Source organism: Mauremys reevesii, linkage group 22 (genome assembly GCF_016161935.1).
Source record: "Mauremys reevesii isolate NIE-2019 linkage group 22, ASM1616193v1, whole genome shotgun sequence".
NCBI lineage: Eukaryota > Metazoa > Chordata > Testudines > Geoemydidae > Mauremys > Mauremys reevesii.
Window position 1 is genome coordinate 15016638 of NC_052644.1, and position 19474 is coordinate 15036111.

At 46.9% G+C, this 19474-nt stretch overlaps 1 long non-coding RNA gene across 1 annotated transcript; it reads right to left on the reverse strand.

Annotated features, from left to right (window-relative positions):
- Positions 1 to 531: 531 nt before the first annotated feature.
- LOC120388943 lies at positions 532 to 13147 on the reverse strand. Its single transcript, XR_005590686.1, has 3 exons — positions 13015 to 13147; positions 12600 to 12631; positions 532 to 857 (listed from the first exon to the last, which is right to left on the reverse strand). It is a non-coding gene; the product is annotated as an uncharacterized LOC120388943 (long non-coding RNA).
- Between the last annotated feature and the right edge of the window lie 6327 nt (positions 13148 to 19474).

Below are 19474 nucleotides of genomic sequence, written 5' to 3' on the forward strand. Positions count from 1 at the left end.
TTTGTTTAAAAATTAAGTTTCTAGCTCTCCTGGTTGAGACAAAAAACTGGAAAAACCTGACCCCTAAAGGCTCAAACACTAGAAGGCAAATCAAAGGATCCAAAAATCATATATATATATATTTTTTTTTAAAAAGGCATGAATTCTTAAGGCAATATTGGAATGGGGGGGGGGGCGTCTTTCATGATTTTTGTACACTTTGGGTTGGTAGTGGAATCGTTAAACAGAGCTGATGACTTGGGGACTGAGTTGTCAAGATAAAGGCCTGGTCTACACTGGGGGGGGGGGGGAATCGATCTAAGAGATGCAACTTCAGCTACAAGAATAGCGTAGCTGAAGTCAACATATCTTAGATCGACTTACCTCCCGTACACATGGCATAGGATCAATGGCAGCAGCTCCCCCGTCAACTCCGTTTCCGCCTCTCACTCTGGTAGAGTTCCGGAGTCGACGGGAAGTGCATTTGGGGATTGATTTATCGCAATCCGGCGGAAAGTGTGGACATACCCAAAGAGTCAGAGGATACTAATAGAGAGTTTGGGTATTTTTTCCCAATTTTATTCAGAAGAAACATTTTTTTCCAAAAGGCAAACATGCTCCATGTGTCCTGAGAATATTCCAGTGTCCTACCACACTTCGGGTCACTGTGCATGGTCCAGTTGTGGCTCCAGAGAAAGTCTCCCATGTCGTTGCTGCACAGCCTGGGCTACAGTTGCCTCTGATTTTGGGGGGGTTCTGTGATGAGGCTGTGCATGGACGAGTTCTGCATTACAGCAATTGGAACATTAATGACATGTATCCCGCTGCAGTGTCATGCTCATGTATATCGACGTCTCTTCGGTCTGGGGTGGTGGATGCTTTAAGATAAAATCACAGTAATGTTACTTTTCTGCTAAGCCAGAAAATGTCCATCTGACAGCACTGCTGAACATACATCAAGAGCAATTCTAATCGGCATCTAGGCTGGTAAAACCAACAGCGCCACTTCCTACATAACCTCCTCCACAGTCTTGGTCTGGCCCTTTTCTGCCCCACCCAGTTACAAGTTATGACACCCTCTTCTCACAGATGTATGCCAATCTTAGCCCATAGAAATTCAAGGGTAAACCTATAAACAATTGTCATTGTTAAATACTAATTACTGCCTTTTGCTTTAAATCTCCAGAAATTTACCTGTTGGTCAACCGGGAGAGCTACCTCATTCCCTGGACCCCAAAATTAGGATTTAACTGATACACTTTAACAGAAATAGTTTAAGGTAATTACCTGTGTGTTAGCAATATGTTAATTTGAACTAATGATGGAGCCATTATGTAATCTTTTAGACCATTGGTTTATTGTGCTTATCTTGTCTTGCTGTAGAACCTGTCCAGGGACTTGGGAAATCCCATCCCTGTAATCTGCCTCCCCCAAAAGAGTAAAACAATATTGTTTTTGTCTTTCAGAAAATTAAAAATAATAATAAGCATTTAAAGGTATTTACAAAAACCAATGTTACAGAAGGGTAAAGGTCAGAGAATGCTAGGCTGTTAGAATAAAACATCCTCAGGTAGAAAAAAAACATATTAAAAAGAATTAGCTTTGAGGCAAAAATCAAAATAGTCTCATTCACAAGCAGGCAATTCAAGAGTTAAAAAGACCACGGACAGTTAAAGAAATCCAGAAAGTGCTGTGACTCCTTAGTTACTGTAGGACATATATACCAGAGCACTCAGAGATGGTGGAACCAAACCAAAAACTTACTAGAGGGGGAAAACCTACAAATGAGTCAGTAATAGGGGGCTCAGAAGAAGAGGAGGCATTCGTAAAAGTAAAGCAAGCTCTATCCACTGCCCCCAGCCTGGGCTTACCCAATATGGGAAAGCAGTTCCGCCTGTACTGTAATCACAGTATAGGGTGACCAGATATCCCGATTTTATAGGGACAGTCCCAATATTTGGGGCTTTTTTTTATATGGTCTCCCCACCCCTGTCCCAATTTTTCACACTTGCTATCTGATCACCCTATCACAGTAAGACCAATATGCTGCAGTGCTGACACATCTCAGACAGCGCCTGGTGGCATACCTGTCTACCTTAAGGTCCCCTGTATCACAAGGGCTACCAGAGAGCATGGCTGCTTTGGATTGTGCAACCTGGGCTGTAAAAGCCAGTAAGCCATATACCCTCACGGGCATGCTGGTATTGCACACCCCACACACGCTCATTGACCTCCTTAATACTGGGCGGCTAAAATCCATAACAGATGCCTGCAGGCAGGGGCGGCTCTAGGATTTGCGCTGCCCCAAGCAGGACGGCACGCTGCGGGGGGCGCTCTGGTGGTCGCCGGTCCCGCTGCTCCAGTGGACCTCCTGCAGACGTGCCTGCGGAGGGTCCGCTGGTCCCGCAGCCCGATGGACCTCCTGCAGGCACGTCCACTGAAGCCGGGACCAGCGGACCCTCCGCAGGCACGCCTGCGGGAGGTCCACTGGAGCCGTCTGCCACCCTCCCGCGGGATGCCGCCAAGCGCACGCTGGCGCGCTGGGGTCTGGAGCCGTCCCTGCCTGCAGGAGTCCGTGGGAGTAAACACTGTGCTTGCAAAACCCTAATTTCTCCACAGTGAGGGACAAAAAACTAAATGTGGATAAATACCTGAACATAAATAGAAAAGTACATGAATGTCTCATAGATAGGGGAGAGAAAGTGTTGAGAAGAGTTAAAAAAAGGCATTAAAAATCCAGACATAATTTTGTATGTAAATAGGTCAAGGAAGTATCAAAATAAAGTGCCATATACAGAATGAGCAGCAGTAGTTAGTAATGGAACAGTAATAGTGTCAGGCCAGCTGGATGGTTCAAAGTCAGCTCAAAAAGCAGAGCTGGCAGCCCTCACTGACGCTCTAAGAGTTGGGGAGAGTGAAAGGCTCACAGTGTACACAGACAGCAGGTACGTGAGCAATGTGTGACTACATGGACGTGTGGTCACGCAGGGGTTTTATAACAACCAGCAAACCCATTAATAATATGGATGCGGTTAAAAGACTAACAGAAGCTGTCAAACTACGATCAGAACTGGCAGTAGTCATCATACAATCGCAAGCGAGGAACAGAAGGGAAACTACTGGGCAGAATAACGGGCTAAAGAGGCTGCACAGGCAAACCCAGTCAGGCTTTGTGGAACTGCAGGGGCTGAGGAGGAGGTGAATTTAAATGGGCTCTATGCAACCATAAGCCTGAAAAAGAAAAAGGAATTAGAAGGACCAGGCTGTGTATATAAAAATCAATTTAATATGGGCTGTGGGGGAGGAGCTGGTAGCCCCTGAGTGCATACGGGCTCTGCTGCTCCATGCCATTCACTCCCCATCTCCTGGGATGGAGGCAAATAAAGCTGCCCTAAAGCACTGGTGGTGGCCAGCTATGAAAAAAAATGCCAATTTCTTAAAAATGTGTAACGTGCACAAGTGAATGTGAGTAGGAGGAAGAACGTACCCCTGAACCATCAGCCACGGCCAGAGGGACCACGGCAGAATCTGCAAAGTGATTTTACTGTGTCCTTGCCACAAAGCAGGGGATATAAGTATATTCTGGTAATTATTGACACTTTCACCCAGTGGGTAGAGGCATTCCTCGCTAAAAACTATACTGCCACAACAGCGGCTCCTAACTTAGCAAAGGAAATAATACCCAGATGGGGCCTGCCACTGTCAATAGACTCGGACCAAGGAACTGACTTTATGGGGCGTGTAATGAAAGAGGCATGTCAGGCATTAGGAATAAAGCGAAGGTTCTATATACCGTACTACCCTGAAAGCTCAGGGATGGTAACAAGAATAAGAAGGACAATGAAAGCAGCCTTAACACAAGCAGTTCTGGATACAGGAGACTGATGGGCACGCATGCTGCCTGCTGTGCTTTACCAAAGCACAGGCAGCCTAAACAAGCTGACCCGGCTAACACCCTTTGAACTAACAACAGGAAGAGCAATGGGAATGCCTAGTGATGCAGTCCTGCCTGCAGAAGGGTCAGGGCCCTTCGCAGACAGGTTATAAAGCTACATTAAGGTGCTGGACAATAAATTAAAAAACCGCTATACAACCAAGTTAAAAAAAATCAAACTCAGCTGGATAATAAGAGCGGTCTAAGCAAACCTACATTTAAAGTCGGAAATCTGGCAATGTGTTGCATTTATCCGGAGGTCAATGGAATTCTGAAGCCAAGGCAGCCAGGTGGGTCCTTTTGACTATTAACACCACGTGTGCAAAGGTTGGTGGGAAAATGGGAATGTTTTGGAGGCACCAAAATCAGTTCAAACTGTTTAAACCAGCACCTGCCAATACTAACACTGTCTCCACAGGTGAACAGGAAGAAGGACCGAAGGGTGACCAGGAGGGAATTCCTGCTGGGGCTCTTGTTGCCCCTGTGGTGCACGATGCAAGACACAAGTAGTGTGCCATGTGAAAGGGAGGACTGGATACTAATAGGGCCAGTCCACTGATCCTAGACAGCTTAAAGGATCTGTGAAACTCTGTATCCACTTCATTGGATATAACAAAATAACTGGGTCAAGAATTCACAAGCCTGTTAATAAATGGTATAAAAATAAAGCAATTGGAGGAAAGTTGTTGGAGAGACTGGAGCCTGGCTGGGTCCCTAAAGTGTGTCATTAATCTATGGGCAACTGCAGCACATTGTTGTATTTGGTGGCTGTGATAAGCACCTTCCATTCAGGCTAAACACAGGAACCATTAAATTCCCTTTTGTTTAGTTCCACTTGGAGCAATGGGAAACCAACCCACAAGGACAAGATCGCAGGCAAGGCTGGGAGTGGCAGGGCCATGTAGTCCAACGGGGTTCCTCATGGTCTGATAACAAATGCAGGGGCTTTTGGGCAGAGTGATGGCTGGAAAGACACTTGGAGTCAGGAGCAAATAAAGTGCCTCCTGTTGTCTGGTTACTGTTGTGCTCAAGGACATACAGGACTTTGTGGATTCTATGTAAATAAATGGGGTTGCATAAATGAACATACCTGACTCTGTCATCACTTTCTCCTCTCAACCAAACAGTGCACAAGACCTCAAATACCGGCTAACTCTTGGGTCAAAAGGGAGGTCAATATCTATAATGTTCATAATGGCTCTATGCACTTTTTATTATCATAGAGTCATAGAAAAGAATCTCAGGGTTGGAAGGGACCTCAGAAGGTCATCTAGTCCAACCCCCTGCTCAAAGCAGGACCAATATCCAACTAAATCATCCCAGACAGGGCTTTGTCAGGCCTGACCTTAAAAACCCCTACGGAAGGAGATTCCACCACCTCCCTAGGTAACCTATTCCAGTGCTTCACCACCCTCCTTGTTCTGTCATCTGCTACCACTGAGAACAGCCTAGACCCATCCTCTTTGGAACCCCCTTTCATGTAGTTGAAAGCAGCTATCAAATCCCCCTTCATTCATCTCTTCTGCAGACTAAACAATCCCAGTTCCCTCAGCCTCTCCTCATAAGTCATGTGCTCCAGCCCCCTAATCATTTTTGTTGCCCTCCGCTGGACTATTTCCAATTTTCCCACATCCTTGTCATAGTGTGGGGCTCTAAACTGGACACAGTACTCCAGATGAGGCCTCACCAATGTCGAATAGAGGGGAATGATCACATCCCTCGATCTGCTGGCAATGCCCCTACTTATACAGCCCCAAATGACATTAGCCTTCTTGGCAGTTATGGCAAACTGTCGACTCATATCCAGCTTCTCGTCCACTGGAACCTCTAGGTCCTTTTCTGCAGAACTGCTTCCTAGCCTTTCAGTCCCTAGTCTGTAGCAGTGCACGGGATTCTTCCATCCTAAGGGCAGGACTCTGCACTTGTCCTTGTTGAACCTCATCAGGTTTCTTTTGGCCCAATCCTCTAATTTGTCTAGGTTCCTCTGTATCCTATCCCTACCCTACAGCGTATCTACCACTCCTTCCAGTTTAGTGTAATCTTCAAACTTGCTGAGGGTGCCGTCAATGCCATCCTCCAGATCATTAATGAAGATATTGAACAAAATCGGCCCCAGGACCAACCCTTGGGGCACTCTGCTTGATACCAGAGGCCAACTAGACATGAAGCTTTTGATCACTACCAAGTTGAGCCCGATGATCTAGTCAGCTTTCTATCCACCTTATAGTCCATTCATCCAGTCCATACTTCTTTAACTTGCCGGCAAAAATACTGTGGGAGACCGTATCAAAAGCTTTGCTAAAGTCAAGGGGTAACACATCCACTGCTTTCCTCTCATCCACAGAGCCAGTTATCTCTTCATAGAGGGCAATTAGGTTAGTCAGGCATGATTTGCCCTTGGTGAATCCATGCTGACTGTTCCTGATCACTTTCCTCTCCTCTAAGTGCTTCAGAATTGATTCCTTGAGGACCTTCTCCATGATTTTTCCAGGGACTGAGATGAGGCTGATTGGCCTGTAGTTCCCCGGATCCTCCTTCTCCCCTTTTTCCAGTCATCCAGGACCTGGATTGCCATGAGTTTTCAGAGATAATGGCCAATGGCTCTGCAATCACATCTGCCAACTTCTTTAGCACCCTCGGATGCAGTGCACCCAGCCCCATGGACTTGTGCTCGTCCAGTTCTTCTAAATAGTCCCGAACCACTTCTTTCTCCACAGAGGGCTGGTCACCTTCTCCCCATACTGTGCTGCCCAGTGTAGCAGTCTGGGAGCTGACCTTGTTCGTGAAGACGGGCAAAAAAATCATTGAGTACATTAGCTTTTTCTAATTCCTCTGTCACTAGGTTGCCTCCCTCATTCAGTAAGGGGCCCACACTTTCCTTGGCTTTCTTCTTGTTGCTAACATACCTGAAGAAACCCTTCTTGTTACTCTTAACATCTCTTGCTAGCTGCAACTCCAACTGTGATTTGGCCTTCCTGATTTCACTCCTGCATGCCTGAGCAATATTTTTATACTCCTCCCTGGTCATTTGGCCAATCTTCCACTTCTTGTAAGCTTCTTTTTTGCGTTTAAAATCAGCAAGGTTTTCACTGTTAAGCCAAGCTGGTCACCTGCCATATTTACTATTCTTTCTACACATTGGGATGGTTTGTTCCTGCAACCTCAATAAGGATTCTTTAAATTAAAATACTGCCAGGTCTCCTTTCCCCCTCATGTTATTCTACCAGGGGATCCTGCCCATCCATTCCCTGAAGAAGTCAAAGTCTGCATTTCTGAAATCCAGAGTCTTTATTCTGCTGCTTTCCTGTCTTCCTTGCATCAGGATCCTGAACTCAATCATCTTATGGTCACTGCCTCCCAGGTTCCCATCCACTTTTGCTGCCCCTACTAATTCTTTCCTTTTTGTGAGCAGCAGGTCTAGAAAAGCTCTGCCCCTAGTTGGTTCCTCCAGCACTTGCACCAGGAAATTGTCCCCTACACTTTCCAGAAACTTTCTGGATTGTCTGTGCACCTCTGTATTGCTCTCCCAGCAGATATCAGGGTTATTGAAGTCTCCCATGAGAACCCAGGCCTGTGATCTAATAACTTCTGTTTGTTGTCGGAAGAAAGCCTTGTCCACCTCAGCGCCCTGGTCTGGTGGTCTATAGCAGACTCCCATCACAGCATCACCCGTGTTGTTCACACTTCTAAACTTAATTCAGAGACTCTCAGGTTTTTCTGCAGTTTCATATCAGAGCTCTGAGCAGTCGTACTCCTCTCTTACATTCAGTACAACTTCCCCACCTTTTCTGCCCTGCCTGTCCTTCTTGAACAGTTTATATCCATCCGTGACAGTACTCCAGCCATGTGAGTTATCCCACCAAGTCTCTGTTATTCCAATCACATCATAGTTCCTTGACTGTGCCAGGACTTCCAGTTCTCCCTGCTTGTTTCCCAGGCTTCTTGCATTTGTGTATAGCCAGTTAAGATAACTAGCTGATCATCCCGCTTTCTCAGTATGAGACAGGAGTCCTCCCCTCTTGCACTCTCCTGCTCATGCTTCCTCCTGCTATCCCACTTCCCCACTTACCTCAGGGTTTTGGTCTCCTTCCCCCACTGAACCTACTCTAAAGCCCTCCTCACTAGGTTAGCCAGACTGCTTGCGAGGATGCTCTTCCCTCTCTTTGTTAGGTGGAACCCGTCTCTGCCAAGCACTCCTCCTTCTCAGAACACCATCCCTTGGTCGAGGAATCCAAAGCCTTCTCTCCGACACCACCTGTGTAGCCATTCATTGACTTCCACGATTTGACGGTCTCTACCCGGGCCTTTTCCTTCCACAGGGAGGATGTACGAGAACACCACTTGCACCTCAAACTCCTTTATCCTTCTTCCTAGAGCGACGTAGTCTGAAGTGATCCACTCAAGGTCATTCTTGGCAGTATCATTGGTGTCCACATGGAGAAGCAGGAAAGGGTAGAAATCCGAGCGCTTGATGAGTCTCGGCAGTCTCTCCATTACATTGTGAATCCTAGCTCCTGGCAAGCAGCAGACCTCTCGGTTTTCCCGGTTGAGGCGGCAGATAGATGACTCAGTCCCCCTGAAGAGGGAGTCCCCAACCACCACCACCCACCTCCTCTTGGGAGTGGTGACCATGTAACCCCCATCTCTAGGACAGAGTATCTCATGCCTTCCAATCGGTGGAGTCTCCTTCTGCTCCCTTCCCTCAGATGCCTTATCTAGTCCACTCTCCACATTAGGACCTGTTGAGAGAACATGAAAATGGTTGCTCATCTGTATCTGCATTGCTGGTACATGGATGCTCCTCTTTCTTCTTCTGCCAAATTTCTTCACGTTCCTTCTGTCCCCACTGCGCAACCTGCTCTGATTCTTCAGAATTATACTGTTATGCTGATTGGGTGGCTCCCACCAAGTGTGTCTTTTCTCTATTGGCAATCACAGCACCTTGTTGCAGCTGGTGTCTGTGATAGCCACCATCCATTCAGGTTAAATAAGGGAACTATTAAATGCCCTTTTATTTAGTTTCAGCTGAAGCAATGGGAAACCATCATCCAAGAACTAGACTGCAGGGAAGCCTGGGCATGGCAGGGCCATGCTGTCCAAGGGGGTTCCACAGGGTCTGATAAGAAATGCAGGGGCTGGTTGTGTGACAGAAGCAGCAGAAACACCTTAGAAACAAACAAAGAAGCAACAAAAAATCAGACACAACCAGGGAGCACTTGGAGCAGGACTCTGAGAAAAAGCTGAGAGAGAGAGAGAGCTTTTGGGTAGAGTGCTGGCTGGAAAGAGGCTTGGAGTCGGGAGCTTGTTTGGTTCCTGTTGTGTCCAAGGAAACATGACTCTGAGTCTTTGTAAATATGTGGGGTTGAATCAACCAACATATCTGACTCTGTCATCACTTTCTCCTCTCAACAGAACAACTCACAACTCCAAATATTGGCCAACTGCATAGGTCAAAAGTGGGACCAATAGGCATACTTTTGACAGGGTTCAACCAACTTCTGAATTCACATGAAATGAGTCATAAATATCTGTGTAAATAGCATCCTGTCCTAGAGTCATTTACTAAAAGCTCTAAGAGATAAATCAGTATTTGTTAGTATAAGATCAGCCAGTGTAATACTAGGAAAGTCTCTGGAACATAAGAACATAATAGGCCATACAGGGTCATACCAATGGTCCATCTAGCCCAGTATCCTGTCTCCCAACAGTGGCCAAAGCCAGATGCTTCAAAGGGAATTAATAGAACAAGGCAATCATTAAGTGATCCATCCTGTGTTTTCACTCTCAGCATCTGGCAGTCAGAGGCATAGGGATACCTAGAACAGAGGGTTGCATCCCCAAGTTAAACATCTTGGCTAATAGCCATTGTTGAACCTATCCTCCATGAACGTATCTCATTCTTCTTTTAATCCAATTATAGTTTTGCCCTTCACAACATACCCTGGCAACGAGTTCCACAGGTTGAATGTGCACTGTGTGAAGAAGTAATTTCTTTTGTTTGTTTTAAACCTGCTACCTAATAATTTAATTGGGTAGCACTGGTTCTTATGTTACGTTAACACTGCCATATTAATTTTCTCCACACCATTCATGATTTTATAGACCTCTATACCCTTGATTATCTCTTTTCCAAGATGAACAATCCCAGTCTTTTTAATCTCTCCTCATACAGAAGCTGTTCCATACCCTTAATCGTTTTCATTGCTCCCTTCAGTATCCTTTTTATTTCTAATCTATCTTTTCTGAGATGTGGTGACCAGAACTGCACACAGTATTCAAGATATGGGTATGAGAGTCCATCTCTTTGAGATCCTTTAACTTGTTTGCCTGAAGCTTTCAGGAGAAAATTTCCCCAGTGATGAGATGTGACAATGAAACTTTGATGTCCGCAGGGCTGGTTTTGTAGCTGAGAAGGTGTGTATGTAAATCAAGTTGATAACAGGATGCAAACTTCAACCTTAACTCCAGGGAAATCAGCGATCCCTCCCTGATAGCAATGCAGAGCTCTTCTCTTTGTGACATTGCTTTAGATGCTCAATAAAATGTTACATTTTAAAAATAATAATAAAAGGACAGAACTTCAGTCACTCAAATTCCCTCCATAAGAGAACGAGGAATAAAAATCCAAGGTTGTTGTTCATTGCCAATGTAAGCAGGTCTGAATGAACTCTTCCCTCACAGCTAGTAATGAGCTGGGGAGGGGAAAAGGCTTCAGGATCACACTGTGTTTACATGAACACACCCACTTGCCCAAGGTATGAGCAGATAGAACTGTATTGTCAAGGTGACCAACTTTGACTGGTGTTGGGTTACAAATCACTTTAGTACTGAATACAGGGGTGATGAAATGTTCTTATCCTTATTGTATGATGGAAGCAGAGCCTGCCCTGTCTGATGGAATCACCCTCAACTGAACTGAACTCGATAAGCAGGGGGTTGGATGCCAAATGCCAGTGAGAAGCAAGAGAAGGTGTGAGTAGGTGGGTGGGGGAGGGACTCTGCTTAAGAGTCCTAGGCATGGTTTGACATAACCCTTCCTAGTGTTCAAAAATGGAGCTAATCAAGGCTCCATTAAGAGTCTGTTTGTTTTGTTCAGTGATCCTTAGAGCTGAAATCATCTGTTGTGGGACAGCTTTCCTGCCCAGCCTGCTTCAGCAGTGAGGTTCCTTTACTAAGAGCTGACAATCATCACTGAGAGCTGGGTAGAGGGTCAAGAGACAGACCTGTAGAGATCACAGTAGAGAAGCAGGTGGCAGCAGCAGGTGATGATGTACATTGGTGGAGCTGTGAGCTGGCAGGCAGTGGAGTCAGGCAGCTGTGGAGCAGTGAGTGGCCGACACTCTGGCTGGCAGAGCAGCAACAGAGCACGTGCCCCGATGATGGAGCGAGCAACCTGCTTTCCCCCCACCTCCTATGGTGGGAGGTGAATTCACACCAATGCATCTCTGAATTCTGTTTCTTCACTGACCAAAGACAATCACTGTGAGTCAGGTGTGGTGAAGGGAGGGGCACGTTAAAGGAACTTTTCATTGTTGGACTCAAGAACCTGAGGCAAAAGACACAGCCCAATGTACCCTGGGACAGGTGTTTTGCTCATGGTTTTATGTTTATGAATCCTGCTTGCAGCATTTTCCCAAGCTAATGCCGGGTTACTTTCCCTCTTTTCATTAAAAGTTTCTTTTCTACACTCAAGACTCTGTGCTTGGGACAGGAGAGGGTTTGCCTCCAAGAGGCACACAGGGGTGGTGTGTAATTTTACCAGGTTCCTGGGTGGGGCTCGAGCTGGTTCTGTGTTGCATTGTTGAAAAGGAACCTCTAGATATTGAGCCTGGCCCTGGTTGCTGCTGACTCCATCTGTCAGAAGGGTTACACCAATACTAGATGGAGTACTGATAAATAATTATCGTAAGGAAGCACATGGAGGAAGGAAGCTCTGTGTTAGCAGCTTTCCCTGCCACTAACATGGTACCCAGGGTGTGTGCACCACTGTACAGCCGCTGCTAGCAGTGTGAGCCTGTGCACACCCCACTGACACCTACATCACATGGAGTCCCATAGGGAAAAATCCTGCCCCCACTGGAGTCAATGGGAAACTCCCAGGATTTCACCCCTTTCCTGTCTTCCTTCCCCTTTGGGAGACCCATGATGGAGGGTTACCAGCAACTGGTGCTGGGACTTCATTAATAGGATCAGTCCCACTAGAGCCGATTCCCACTTGGGTAACATTCCAGAGGAGGTTTTCAAACCCGCCTGGGGAATTTGACTGTCCAGTTCCCAGGAGTTTTAATGGGAACTTTGAAACCTTGAACATCTCCGCCTTGGTTGTTTGTCTGACTGGGGAAAGCCCCTCTGTAGCTGGATAGATTTTGAGACCATAGATTCTCCCCTGTTGCTATGGTGTGGAGTTTGGGAAGGATGTTTTCTTCTTGCCTGGATGCCTGTTTGTGCGTTTGGGGGGCAGGGCCTGACTGCCCAGGCTAACAGCACTTATGGGAGCCAGCTACCTGCTCCTGGGTGGAGATCTGGGTCAGCAGCAGTGAGATCAGGGTAACAGACACAACCTGAATCCTGGGAATCCTGAGTAAATCCATGTTTCAAGCCCAGGGGTCACTGCCGAGCTGGAACAGGCAAACAAATCGCTCTTTTCTATCACTTCACTTTGTTGTTAATAAAAGCTGTGACTCACCTTGGAGCTTCCCACCCAATCCACCGAGGCACCTGGGGAGAGAATGACAGTTACACATTGTCACATGGCAGTAAATGCCCTTAAGGGAAGGCACCTCGCTGGGCACAAATTATAACCACGCGGTTCCCACCTCTCCCCCAGCCAGGGCAGGACTCCCCAATGGGCAGCACTGAGCACAATGAAACCTCATCCTGATCCGGGTCGCTAGGGGGTAGCGGAGAGGAAGGATTTAATATGGCTGATGAAGATGTTCAGTGGAAACTGTTTGTCTGGGTTTTCAACAGAGCTTTTTTGTCACAAACAGAATCAGCTTTTGTCAGAAAATTCCAATATAGTCTCAAAACCCAAATGCCCCAAACTGAAATATTTTGACCAATCCCAGAAACCCCTGAAATATTGTGATTAAAAATACCACCATGGTGCTGCGTGGGGGCAGGGGCAGCATACAGAGTCAAGTGCCCCCAAGATTGGCCTGTCCACATTCTTCTCTCGCTGTGCCTGCCCCCTGGCGTGCTCACCCCTGTCCCCGGCAGCTGGGCCCAGGCGGGAGTGGAAGGGCAGGACCAAACACTTCTCATGCTGGCAGCTCCAGGTCACTGCTCTGTGCGGCGTGATGGCTGCCTGCAAGAGCCTGGCTGGGAGGTGGTGGCAGCGCCTCCACCCTCCTGTTGTGTATTTGGTTGTCATGGTAATAGAATCTTGTGTTGCTATGGAAACTGAGTTAGATTATTAGGGATAGCCCATCCAGTTTGGCTGGCTGTTGGTTAGTTCTGTGCGTAGCAATTAATGGCTGCTCCAAGGTTTACAGTTCTCTGTGTCTCCAGTGATTTCTTCCTAAAACTGCTACCTCCAAGGATATAACAACGTGGCAACGAGGATGGGATCTCTGTGCTGCCCCAGCAACAGAAGGAAGTAGAAGTTAAGGTACAAAACAAACCTTGTCCGCTGCTGGAAGTGGGTGAGAACTGGCTTGTTTGCTCTAACTGTGCAAACTGAAACTGAAATCATGGCTACCCTTACAGGGCCACTGGAACCTTTTGATGAGACTTTAGAGCAGTGGCATGTGTATACTGAGCATTTTGAGCTTTTTGTTATTGCAAATGACATTACAGAAGTGAAGAAGGTACTAATATTCTTAAGTGTTGTAGGGGCTAAAACCTACTCCCAGCTATGCAGCTTACTACACCTGTTAAGCCAGAGACTAAATCTTACAGTGACATTGTGGAAATCCTGGGGTCCCATTTTTCTCCAAAACCATTGGTACTTGCTGAAAGATATAGGTTCCACAAAAGAGACAAGAAAGAAGTTGAAACAGTTGTACAATTTGTAGCAACTTTGAGAAAGCTCTCAGAACACTGTGTATTGAAGGAGATGTTAAATGAGGCCCTACGTGACAGGTTAGTGTGTGGCCTGCACAGTGAAGCTATATGGAAGCGCCTATTGACAGGGCACAGCTTACTTTACAGAAGGCCATTGATATTGCAGTCTCTATGGAACTGGCTACAAAGGAGGCACAATCCATCTGTGCATCCCCTAGGGTGCATAAAGTGTCACAAGAACCTACCCACAAAACTGTGGGAAGTCAGGATTGTTACTGCTGTGGTAAGCCGGATCACCAGGCATCAGAATGCTGGTGTAAGGGCCTGATGTGTTGACACTGTGGCAAAAAGGGACACATTGCGTGTGACTGTAAACAAAAGAAAAAGAGGCCTGTGGTCTGGCTGATCAAAAAAGGAAATATGCATACCCTAGAGCAGACCCAGGATGACCAAGGAGATGCCTCCTCACAAGAAGAAGAGCCACTGCACATTTTGTCTTTGGCAGTGGGCTCACATGAATACTGGGTAACCCTGTTGTTGGACGGCAAACCTATACGCATGGACCTGGACACCGGTGCAGCTGTTTCGCTGGTCGCAGAGACTGTGTATAGAGAAAAGCTACAGCATCTTCCGCTTAAGGCAACAAAAACTGTTCTGAAGACATACACGGGAGAAGATGTGCCCATGTTAGGCACTACTGTTGTTAAGGTGGAGCTCAATGGACAGGCTGCTAAATTGCCACTGTTTGTGGTGAGAGGTAATTACCCAGCCTTAATGGGTAGGTCTTGGCTTGGGAAGATTCAGCTGAAGTGGGCAGAAGTGCACCGAATGATTAAAGAAGAAACCAGTCTAACCCTTATACTAAGGAAACATGCTGCTGTTTTTGGAGAGGATCTGGAAAGTATGAAGGGAATCACTGTGACATTGAACATTAAACCTGACAGTCCACCAAAATATCTGAAAGCCAGAACTGTGCCATATGCCATCAGGCCAAAAGTTGAAGCAGACCTGGAGCGCCTGGTCACCAGTGGAGTCCTAATACCAGTTACCCATAGCCCATGGGCAACTCCTATTGTTCCAATAGGGAAGAAAGATGGCTGTCTTCAGATTTGCGGTGATTTTAAAGTCACTGTAAACCCAGTGTTATGTGCAGAGCAATACCCGCTTCCCCGCATCGATGACCTCTTCGCAGGCCTGGCTGGGGTCAAAAGTTCAGTAAGATTGATCTGAGTTAAGTGTATTTACAGATGCACATTGATGAAAAGTCCCAAGAGCTGTTGACTATTGTGACTCATAAGGGGCTTTATCGATACTGTCGTCTACCCTTTGGAATAATGTCTCCTCCCGCCTTGTTCCAGAGGGCTATGGACCAGATCTTGTGTGGCTTGTCAGGAGTTCAGTGCTATCTGGATGATATCCTGGTCACTGGAAGGAATGAAGAGGATCACTTAAAGAATTTAGAGGCTACCCTACAAAGACTGGAAGAGTATGGCCTACGAGTTTGCAAAGACAAGTGTGAATTCTTCAAGCCCTATGTTGAATATTTGGGACACATCATTGATTCTGCAGGTCTTCATAAGGCCTCTGCAAAAGTTAAAGCTATTGTGGAGGCTCCCCCACCTTGAAATGTAAGCCAGCTGCACTCGTTTCTAGGACTACTGAACTATTATGGAAAGTTCATCTCACAGTTAGCCACACTGCTAAAACCACTTCACGAGCTCCTTGGTCAGAACAAGGCCTGGAAGTGGACTGAAGCCTGTGATGTTGCATTTAACAAAGCTAAGGAAGCATTGCTAAATTCTGAAATTCTGACACACTTTGGGCCATCCTTACCCCTACAGTTGGCCTGTGATGTGTCCCCTTATGGAATGTGAGCAGTCGTGTCACACATTATGCCTTCGGGAGAAGAGAGACCTATTGCTTTTGCTTCACGCACTCTAAGCAAAGCAGAAACTAACTATGCCCAAATCGAACGTGAGGCATTGGGAATCATTTTTGGAAATCGGAAGTTTCATCAGTACCTGTTCGGATGGAAGTTTACTCTTCGCACAGACCCTCAACCCTTGACTTCAATTTTTGAACCACACACGGGCATTCCTCCATTAGCCTCTAGTCGTATGCAATGGTGGGCATTGTTGCTTTTCGCACACACATATGAAATAAAATATCGGAAATCCACTCTGCACGGCAATGTGGATGTTCTCTCAAGGCTGCCTTTGCCAGTCAACCGTCGAGATATTGCCCAGAAGGAAATCTTTTACTTTGAACAGGTAATACACCCATCACCGCTATTCAGGTAAAGAAGGCAACTCGAGTTGACCCAATTTGTCCCAGGTTATGGACCTGGTGATGCATGGAACATCTCGATGAATCTCTCTGGTCTCACCCGGCCTTGTTACCTACACCTCCAGGAGGATGGAGTTATAAATCCAATCTGGTTGGTTGTTGTGCGGGAGACGTGTCATTATTCCACCACCACTGAGGCCACAGATGTTAGAACAGCTCTATTCTGGTCACTATGGAATAGTGCGCATGAAGGAAATTGCACAAAGCTATTTTTGGTGGCTTGGATTGGACAGTGCTATTGAAGAGAAGGTAAGAGCGTGTATGTCTTTTCAGGGTGTAAGGAATGCACCCCAGTGGGCACCCCTATACCCATGGGACTGGCCTGAAAACCCATGGCAACGTATTCACGTTGACTTCGCTGGCCCCCTTGAAGGAAGCATGTTCTTGATGGTGGTAGATGCCCATTCTAAATGGCCAGAAGTCTTTATAATGCAGTCCACTACTGCAGAGCGGACTATCCAAAAACCACGAGGAATCTTTAGTTGTTTCGATCTGCCAGAACAACTTGTGAGTGACAACGGAACACAGTCCATCTCTCAAGAGTTTCAAAAGTTTATGAAGGCAAATGAGATACACCCCATCACTTCAGCACCATGTCATCCATCCACCAATGGATTAGCTGAAAGATTTGTGCAGACAATGAAACAAGCTTTGAAATCTGCAAGGAGACAATTATCCACTCAAAAGCATCTGGACACCTTCTTACTATCCTACAGAAACACACCTCATGCTACGACCAAGGCATCTCCGGCCTTTCTAATGATGGGATGACAACTGCACACTTGCTTTGATCTGCTGAAACCTTCTCAACCCCGACAGATTGTGCAACATCAGCAGCAAGATCAAGTCATCAGACGGGCACCCAGAGCAAAAGTCTGAACGTTTAGCCCGGGACAGCAGGTTTTGGCTCGGAATTATACTTCTGGAGCTAAATGGGTCCCTGCCACTGTCATCACTCAAAGGGGACCTTTTCCTACACAATCCTGACTGCAGAGGATCTCACCTGGCGGTGACATGTAGATCAGCTTTTGCCAGGTCATACCAGTCCTCAGGACACATCTTCAGTTAAGTTGCCTGACTTCACCACCTCCGGCGAGACACCGTATCAAGAGTTCCTGACTTCCCCCCCATTACTGCCAGTAACACCAGAAGTCCTTTGTGATCCACCTAGAGACAGAAAGCCTCCTCGTTGGCTGGATCTTTAGCTAGGGCGAACCCATGGTTATGGGACAAAATAATCCCCGGGGTTTAACCAGGAATGGAGGCAGTCTATCCTCCTTCTCTAGTTAGTGTTTGTTTGATTTTGGGGACATTCTTATTAAGAGGAGGGATATGTTGTGTATTTGGTTGTTGTGGTAATAGAATCTTGTGTTGCTATGGCAACTGAGTTAGATTATTAGGGGATAGTCCAGCCAGTTTTGGCTGGCTGTTGGTTACTTCTGTGTGTAGCAATAAATGGCTGTTTCAAGGTTTACAGCTCTCTGTGTCTCCAGTGATTTCTTCCTAAAACTGAAGCAGTGCGCTGTAGCCCACGAAAGCTCATGCTCAACTCACTGTGTTAGTCTCTAAGGTGCCACACGTACTCCTGTTCTGTTTGTGGCTCCAGACTAATACGGCTGTGACTCTGAAACCGTCCTAAAACGGTTGCCCCCAAGTATATAACACCTCCCACTCCCATGCCTGAGCCCAGCTCCCAGGGATTGTTGCCGAGTGAGCCCCTCTCCCTCCCAGCATGTTTCTGGATCACTCGGACCCTGTCCCCGGCAGCTGGGCCCAGGCGGGGGGTGGCCCACAGCCTCCCCAGCCAGGTTCTGTCAGGCAACTGCTGCATTGCAAAGAGTCAGCGACATGGAGTGGCCAGCTTGAGCCGTGCAAAATGTGACTCCCTCCTGCTTCCCTCCCGCGCCCGGCTGCCAGGAAGACCAGCCAAATGAGCCAGGAAGAAGGAGCAGTGAGAGAAAGACAGAGCCCCTACGTAACGTGCGGAAGGGACAGTGCGGCAGGCACCGGGCTGGGCACAGGGTGGGAAAGTCGCTGAGAAGAGGAGATGCGTGGGGGGGTCACTTGTCTTCCCCTTTAGATTGTGCCCCCCAGCATGGGGAGGCCTGAGATGTCTGTGCTGGTGCTGACATTCTCCTCTACAGGCAGGACTGTGTGGCTGGATTTCATCTCCCATGATGCACCACAGCCAGGGACTCCCATGATGTACTGCCTACTGTCACCGAGAGGGGAGAAAGTGGTGCATCCTGGGAAAGCCAGAGATCCCAGCTCAAAGAAGAGACCAGGATCAGGAGGCACCTGAACTGCAGCTCCCACGAAGCACCCTTACACAATTTTGAACAAAATAATTTCTTTTTTCAGGTGAAATATTTCAATTTTTGATATTTCACTGAAAAGTTGAAATTTCCCACAGAAAATTTTGAGAAAAATAAAACAAATTCATTTTTATCTAAATGTTCCACAGGAAAAAGATCCTATTTTCCAACCAGGATGAGGATTTAGTGATCCACTGTGTTAATTTATAATTAAGTGGAACAGACCCCGGCAAGTTGTGCGTGACTGTGCTTCTCAGGGGGCTTATTCTCCCTCTGGGATGTGACACTCCTCAGGGCTTCCAAACAACTTGCACATTTAGGGTTTTTTTAAACAAGAGTTTTCGTTGTTTATACTTCCAACTTCACACACTCTAAGATAAGAGTATCCCCCATGTATGTATCTCAGCCTTCAGCCTTGTGCCTCACAATACAGCAACAGGTGGGCACCAATTCCCCACCAAGACACCATCTGTTGGGACTTGTCACTGTGTTGTCTGTACTTATTCCTGTCCACATTTGCACAGGGCAGGAAGGACTGGTCTGTATTGAGCAGACCCAGCTCCTAGTGAAGGCGGTAGAACACTTTCCAATGGGAGCTTTCCCCAAGATGTGCCCTTTCCATGAAGGACGGGATGTGGAAACACTTTGGCTCAGTCCCCTAGGCCATGGCAATGCAGGACTGGGGATTACAGGCAAAGGAACCTCAGGGACTCAGATGCACGAGCCTTGGGACCTCGAGAACTTTTTCTCCTCATTCACTTTGATCACAGGCAGTTTGTTGTTGTAACTCTTGGCCAGACAGTCTGACTTGGGATCTGTCCATCCCCCACCAATTAACACATTTACTCCCAGTGCCTGCCTTTCTCCCTCATGTGCAGGTGACCCTGGTAACCCC